The sequence below is a fragment of the Pteropus vampyrus genome, unplaced genomic scaffold (genome assembly GCF_000151845.1).
Source record: "Pteropus vampyrus isolate Shadow unplaced genomic scaffold, Pvam_2.0 Scaffold12, whole genome shotgun sequence".
NCBI classification, from domain to species: domain Eukaryota; kingdom Metazoa; phylum Chordata; class Mammalia; order Chiroptera; family Pteropodidae; genus Pteropus; species Pteropus vampyrus.
Genome location: NW_011888793.1, coordinates 3230306 through 3238387, shown reverse-complemented (window position 1 = coordinate 3238387; position 8082 = coordinate 3230306). Strand labels below are relative to the sequence as shown.

Genomic DNA, 8082 nt, shown 5'->3' with positions numbered 1-8082 from the left:
TGAGGAGATGGATCCCAGGATCTGAGGGGTTTCAACTGGCCTAAGATGCTGGAATGGGCTTTGAAGCCAGAGAAAACTGGGCTCAAATCTTGCTCTGCCTCTACTTACCTCTGTGGTCCTGCATAAACTGAGCCTTGGTTTCCCAATCTGTAAAATGAGTGATGCCTCATGGCTCATGAGTGATTACATGAAGTAAAGTGTATTCGGGCATGGTGGTATGTATGGCAGCTAGTAACGTGGTCCGCAAATCCTAATTCCTTTTCCCGATTATGTCGTACCTATAAAACTGAGGGGACAAGAACGTTTACCCTGGTCTAATGCCGTCTGTGTGCTAGTAGCTCCCACAACCCTTGTCTCTCAGGCTGCAAGTCAGGCAGAGATCTAGTTAATTGATTCAGCAGCCTTGACTCGCTAAGCTCTTCTTCCCACCTGGCCTTTTCTTGGTTATCAAGAAGGTTCTGCAAAGATTGCCATCAGCAAGGCCGTCCAGCCTGATTCTTGAGTGGAGCACACCAGTAATTTGCAGTGATGGATAGCGTGCCTCAGACTGCCCGTGTAATTGTGGTGAGGAGCCTGAGAACTGCAGCCACTGTGCTGAGGAAATTCAGACTCGCAGGGAACACGGCACTGCCTAAGCCACAGTCATTCCAAAATTAGACCTTTCCTCCGCTCCATCATTACATGGGTAAGCAGTCAGAACACTTCCTGAATACGAACCACACATCAGAAGTGATTTATAGAAACATCCACATGTGTATGGATGGGTGGCAGAGCGGGGAGGAGGGAGCCTTAGGATTGGCCCCGGTCCTTGCCTCTGCACATCTCTGCCAGACTAGCCGCTGGCCCCCTCAGCCGCAACTCTAGCAAAATGACAACTGTCCCTAAGGGACAGAAAAGGGCCACAGACTACTGGGAAAAAGAAATGTGAGGTTCTTTTAGTTCACAGACTTGCCAGACCATAAGGCCACCTCATCGGGCACGCTGACAACTCAGATGCCCTGGTTCCTGCCCCAAAGTTACTGGTTCGGTGGGACTAGCCTGGGGCCGGGGCATCTCATCTTCCTTGATCAGAGATTCTCAAACTGTATGGTGCGTTAGAGTCACTGGGGAGCTTTAAAGTACCCCGATGCCCAGGCCTCAGCCCCCACCAATGAAATCAGAGCCACTAGATGTGGGGCCCTGGCATGGGGTCCTTTTAAGAGCTCCAGGTGATGCCAACGTGTAGTCATGTTTGACACTCAATGCCTATATAATCTGTAAATCAGGCAAGTTTGAGAAATACAGAGTCAGAAGCAAAAGCCTAATCAGGAGAACCAAGTACGTTATCGGTCATCAGCAAACTGGAATTCAGAGCCCTAGATGGCTGAGGCAGATAAAATCGTGTTATGGCGGCTGTTCCCGAGAATTGTTCTGAAAACTGGCTGATGATTAGAACCACCTAGTTTGTGTATTTTCGTAATACAGTTTCCCAGGCCTCAATGTGAATTCACTGAACCACATCTATATACTGTTTAATGGTCCCGGAGGTCACCAGGGTGCTCCCCAGCTTCTGGGAACCAGTGACTTCTGAGAGTTCACGCAAAGTAGAATTTTTTTGTTTATAATTATATAGGAGGCATGAAGGTTTGAGCTCTGCTACAAGGAAACTTAATGATGACTGAGAATTTCTAGAATTTTTTTTTTAAGTTTTTGTTTTTTTAAAAAAAGATGTTTTGTTGGTAAGTGGAAATTATAAAAAAGATGTCATGCTCTAAATTTCCAATCTGGTGTTCCCTTAACTCTTGAGCCCTCAAATAGGAGATGAGTTAAGAAAGCTCAAGTTGATTTCCCCTTCTCAGTGCCACTTTTAGACAAAACAAGGAAAGGTTCAAATCTCCCTTCCCCTTCTAATCACAACAGGAAAAAAAAATCACTAAATCAGAAGCTCTGTGAGGTCCCTGGAATCATCATCTCCTGGGTGCCTTTGCAGACCAGCTGTTTCCTGTGGGGACTCCCCCTGGTGACAGCATGTGGGATAATTTCTGATTAGAAAAAGCACCAGGAGGTGCTTTGTGTGGCTTCCTTCAGTGGTCTGGGGTGCTAGGCTTGGGTTTATCTCAGTCAGGGCTTCTCTGGGCCACACATTTTTCAGTGACTCTCTCAGATTTTATTTTCAGTCTTGCCAGGGGCAGATTAAATGGCTCCATGAATGGGAAAATGCAGGAGGCTTTCAAACAGATGGTTGGCTGTGCAGGCTCAGTGACTTGCCAGGCACTGGATTGTGTTGCCATATGAATGGAAATCCCACTGTGGCTGGGTTTTTATTTCTGCAACCTATGAATGACAGCGGCTCCCTGGTCCCCCTGGCAGTGGGGTCTGGAGCAGTTACCTGCTATTTATCTGCCTCCCATCAGGGCTCAGCTTCTTGCCTCTCTGGATTTTCCTGGTCCATTTCTCTGAAAGGGAGGGTCATTCTAGACTAATTTCCTGATGGTGTAAATGATTCAGCAGGGCTGATGAATATCAGTAGAGCTGCAGATGAGTTTAAGGCTCCTAATGAATGTGACAGTCACCAATGCCAAAAATTTTTCCAACTTGCATTTAGGATGAAAACAAGCTCGAATAGTACCCACAAATGTTACTTCTTTAATTATGCATTATAAATTTTAAAGTCAGTAGTCGTTTGTCAGCAAATTGCAGCTCAGATGAGAAGCTGCGTCCGTGGCCAAGTGCTAAATGCACAGGAGCCAGAGAGCCCTGGGTTCGAATTCCAGCTCTGCCACTAATGAGGTGTGCGAATTTGAGCAGGATATATGTATAATTTCTCAGAGCTTGATTGTAAAAGGCAGATAATAATACTTGCCCTTTGCCATGTTTAAAATAATGAGCACAGGGAAATGTAGTGTTACTGGCATTCATAATTCAATAAATAATTATTACGTACTTACTGTGTGGACAGGGCTGCCCTGGGTGCTGGGGATGCAGAGGATTCTGGAAACTCATAGGTGAAGGAAACAACTGAATCAACAATTTGCCGAGGGTGGGACAGAGAGAGAGCCCACCGGTCTCAGGAAACGGGGGGCGTGTTGTCTGTAGAGAGAATTTAAAAGCACTAATAAAGCTGACTAAAAGCTGACCTGCTTTTTGTCATCGACATGTGCCAATAATTCTAAAAAATGCCAGTAATAAAATATTCTTCTCCCCTCCCCACCCCAAATCTCTTTGTTGGTCTAAGTTCTAGAGAACTATTGTGGCTACTGTTGGGTTTTAATACTACACATGTAAGCTCATAGTGTTTCATTTTTAAAATCAAATAAATATTGCATTCTATATGGAAGTTAACCGGAAGAACGACCAGTTCTCCTCGCTCCAACACCCGTGCGCCCAGCTGCAGGAGTTTGTTCTAGAGCAAGTCTGCAACCGTTTGAAATTGTCGGAGCGGTTGGTTCTGGCGCAGGTTTTGCCTCTAACCCTCACAGCATCACCTCTTCCTGCATTTAAATAGTAGACTAAAAATAAACAATAAATGCTCTGTGATTGCAAAAACAAAGAAATGAAGATGTTGAATTATACCAATTCTGTCACCTCTTGGAAGTTTTATATTTCAAATCTAAAACCAAGAAACTGAACTACAAGGTCTAATATTTTTGTTTGGCAAGTGCATGTTTTAGTTCACATGTGAAATATTTGACTGAATTTGAGTATCTTTAAAGTTACAATTTGCTCTTCTTTTTAAATTGCTAATTATTTGTTTTCATACTAAAGAAAAAGTAGAGAAGATGATTGTTACTGATTATATTATGCAATCATTACTGAAAATAATTTTATCATATAGAGAAGAGAATGTTAAAAAATGACCCACTCCAGATGTCAAATACGTGAGGTATGTCACTACAGTGAATTACACGGTATGTTTTCTTTAATTGCAACTGGTAGAAACGGCGGCCCCTCCTCCATCATGGCGCTCGTCTAAGACAGAAGTCCGTAATGGAAGAACTAGGTGTCTGCAGTCTTTCTGTTTCTGCAGCTTTAAAATATAGTAGTACCTGGTCTTATGGGGTCTTGGTATATGTTAGGCATGGAGCTGGTGTTTTACAAGTATTATTTAGTACTCTCAACAGTACAGTGAGATGAATATTTTTGTTCCACTTTCATCGATGAAGAAACTGAGGCTGGGAGAAGTTTACTCCAGGTGCGTGTCAGAGCAGGGGCTGACACTGTGGATTATTACTTGGTTCAAAAGCTTTTTCTCTTAACCACCATGCCTTCAAAAGCAGAGGACACTGATGCTGACATATCAATTCCTGACTAGATTACAAGGGAGGCTTAAGGCCAGTGAGATTCCAGGCTTTCCTTGTCTAAACAACCGTGCAATTAGATAAGACACTGAGGCTTGCAAATCAGATCAGTCTCAGAGCTAAAATGCAGCAGAGGAATCATGGAGAATTTTATTCACGGGGAATGAAGTTGAGATCCTGAGGAATTATTACACCAATAATCACACAGCTACTCCTGGTTCAAGAAACCAGGCCTCCATTCACCTGCACCATGCTATGCCCAAGCCTAAATTATACATGGTAAGTTGCTTTTCCTTTTCCAAATCTACTCCTTTCTTATTTTCATGGGTTTTGGTGTAGAAAGGGAAGATCCTTGTTTTAGCCTGAAGGAAGCAGGCTGACAATGATGCTGATAGGAAGGAGAAGCACATGGACCAGAGTGAGTGTAAATGCCTTGGCAGGGATACCAGGATATCTGCTACCCTCCTTGGACTATAAAGTTTAACTTTTCAGATTCTGCTTAATATTGATGATGATAAGCTGTTTACACCTGGATAAAGCCTTGCCTTGTCTATGGTTGTGCTACCCTGAACAAGCCCGATCTTGTCTGATCTCGGAAGCTAAGCAGGGTCAGGCCTGGTTAGAACTTGGATGGGAGACCACCTAGGAAGACCAGGTGCTGTAGGTGTAATAAATAAGGAATTGTTAGCTGACAAGGTCCTTGCAACCTGTGAGGTCAACCAAGGGTTGCCTTGCCTAAAAACTAAAGAAATAAATTTAAAAATTAAAAACAAATCATTAAAAAAAAAAAAGCCTCACCTTTTCCCTTAGAACCACGGAAGGGGTTTATATATAGAACCATGTTCCTTGTTCTCTTCTTGATTTGTTCTGTCTTAAAAGGTTTTGTAACTTTATTATAGCTCAGTTCATCTGCCTGGCTTTAGAGAATGTGCATTATTTGCTCACAAGTCTGTTTCCCCATATCGAAAATGTAAGCTCCTAGCTTAATTATTTTAAAAGTTTAATGGATATGACTATTGCTCGGTGCAGGTTCCTAGACTTCACCCCAGAGGTTCTAACTCAACAGTTCTGGGATGGGGCCTTGAATCCGCATTTTTGATGACAGTTCTATAGCCATTTGCAGCGTTCTATAGCCCTCACTTAGAGATGCTCAGAAGTAGTGACATATGTTCTTCAATTCTTTTCAGTCCTCTGTGAATGACAAGTCCTTGGTAAGTGTCTGTTGATTGAAAATCAAGGCCACTTCTACTCTTCTACTGTAATTTTGTGGTGACTTTAGGCTAGGCTTGTTTTAATAGACACTGTTATTGATTCTTGATGCCATCTTTCTCAGACATTGTTTATACTTCTCTTGTTTTTTTTTAAGGGTCCAAAAGTTGTGTATAAAAGGAGAAGTTGCTTTATCAGCAATCTGGTTTAGAAAAACATCAGCAATATTTCATAAACATTTCACATTAACTTTCAGGAAATAGGTCAAAAGGCAGACTAAAAAATAATAATCCATTTGTAGGTACTCCCAACAATAAAAAAGATAGAGCTTAAAAGAAAATATTGGGTTTCCCTTTCTTGATGATACAGAGACTATTTAATGGTTGCAATGTCAAAAAAAGAATTGATTAAAAAGATTCATAGAATCCAGATTCAAAGGAAATACAATAGTCACTTTTGCAGTAATGAGACCTCCCAATATAGATGGCAGAAACTGGAATCTGATTGAATCTAGGAAATCTAGGGTATACTGTTAAAATACAAAATAAAATTCCCAGGTCCTTCTGCATTTTTTGTGACGGTCATTATTTTTACACATACACCAATGTTTTAAAAGATGAGGAAAACAATAGGAAGCATGTGTTTCTCTAACATGTGTCAACAGTTTGTGAGACAAAAAATAAAAATAACAGACTTAGTAACTTGCTCTACCAGTCATTACAGGGCGTATGACAAGGTATTTACCAATTATTACAGCGTATCCTGGCATTAGTAGACTGTTGGAAGTTTTTACCCACTATTTTCAAGAAATTCCACTTGGGAATTCTTTTTTAATATGTGACTTTGTAATCAAATTATTGTATGGTCCCAAACTGGGCCACATGGAAGTTTGGTGAGCAAAAGTTAATTTCTTCATTTTTTTTTTTTTACAAAAATTTCACCTAAAAGCCAAAGCAAACCACTCTAAACCAGCCACCTGTGTGATTCTAATTTCAAAATAAGATAATTAAAAATTCAAAATGCTCAAATATCTCCCTTATCATTCTCTTTCAACCATGCCTGGCCTAGAGCTCTCTGAATTGTGCACCTAAATTCACAGGGAATGATGTTGAGGCCCCGAGGTAGGGACTGCCGTCCCCTGGAATGTCAGAGGAACATTTGCTGGTCATCTAGGCTCTGTCTTAATTTGTTCTGCCCAAGTGAGAAGTCAGAGGAGGACTTAGCACATATCATGGAAAGAAAAACTCTAAATCAAACTCCAAAAACCAAGGTATAAAAGCAGGAACAATATTACATTTTAATTTCTCTCGATGTTAAAGAATATTCTGAAGAGGTGTTGGTTTAAAAATAGAGTGACTAGTGAATATCCAAAACTTAAACAGTTTTACATTTTTTTCTGAACCACAGTGGGGACAAAAATGGAAGAAAAAACAACTTTAGGACAACTTTAGTCTCGGTGGCCCTCAGTTTCTCTAGATCAGATCTCTTCAGAGTCGGGGAAATAGCTTTCTTTATAAGACGCACTGGCTAACTTAATTTTTTTCCAAAAATAATGCTGGATGTGAAAATCTCTGTTACCCACATTTTTAGGGGGAAAAAATGGAACAGGGCAACGTTACTTTGTGTTTACAATTCATGATGACTTGTTATTCAATTTACTTGAATTTAAAGATGAAACAGACCTTTGGCAATTTATTCATTTAAATCAATAAATTGCTCCTCCACTATATGTCCAAAAATCAACTGATTCCAAAAGACCGTGCTTTTTAAAAAAAGTCAAGCTTGAAAATTCAGTCCCAGACAGATGTGGAGCTTTCTCTGGTCTTGTGGGATGTTTCTCTCTTCTTGTGAGCTGTTTAACCCAAACTTGTTCTTCTCTGGTGCTTTTAGAGGATAAGAACAGTGCTGCAGGCCTTGCTCAGACACACCTGTAGGTTCTACATGTGTTATGGCGCGAACGATTCTAAGACCCACGGAGCCAATTGAGATTAATTATGAGCCTTCATTAGCCGGCCTGCGACTGACTCTCTACCACACAGGGCTAAGGAGATCAGCCCAGAGCTTTTGCAGGAGGCAGCTGATAAAAGCTTAAGAACATATCCTGGTGGTCTCCTGAACAAGCAAGCAGATTACAGAAGCAGAAGTTGGCTGTTAGCATATCTTTGCCCGGAACAACACCCTTAATTAACAAGTAAATGGATTACAGAAGTAGACATTGGCCATCTTCATATCTTATACAATACACTTCCTAAACCACACAAAAGCAAGTAGGACAACTTCTGGTATCTAAAGATATTTCTTCCCTGTAGCTGACTTAGCTAGTTGGCTCACTTGAAAATTTTCCACCCTTAATACGTGTCTGAAAATTTCCTGGACCTGGGATGATGAAAGTCATAGCAAATTGAGAGTCAGGGATTTGTCTTAGACCTTCCACTTGACCAATATAACTGTCTAAGTCATCAACTTCCTGCAGCCTCAATGTCCTCATATATAAAATGGGGAGATTGACTCATTCTTTTTAGCTCTAGTTTTCTAGATCGTGTGACATATTACTTGCAAAGTACCTCCACTAGTCAAGAAAAAGATAAAAACTGCC

The 8082-nt window shown here is 41.1% G+C and overlaps 1 pseudogene; it reads left to right on the top strand.

Moving 5' to 3' along the window:
• Nucleotides 1-4825: 4825 nt before the first annotated feature.
• LOC111732826 lies at nt 4826-4944 on the top strand (annotated as a pseudogene).
• Nucleotides 4945-8082: the final 3138 nt, after the last annotated feature.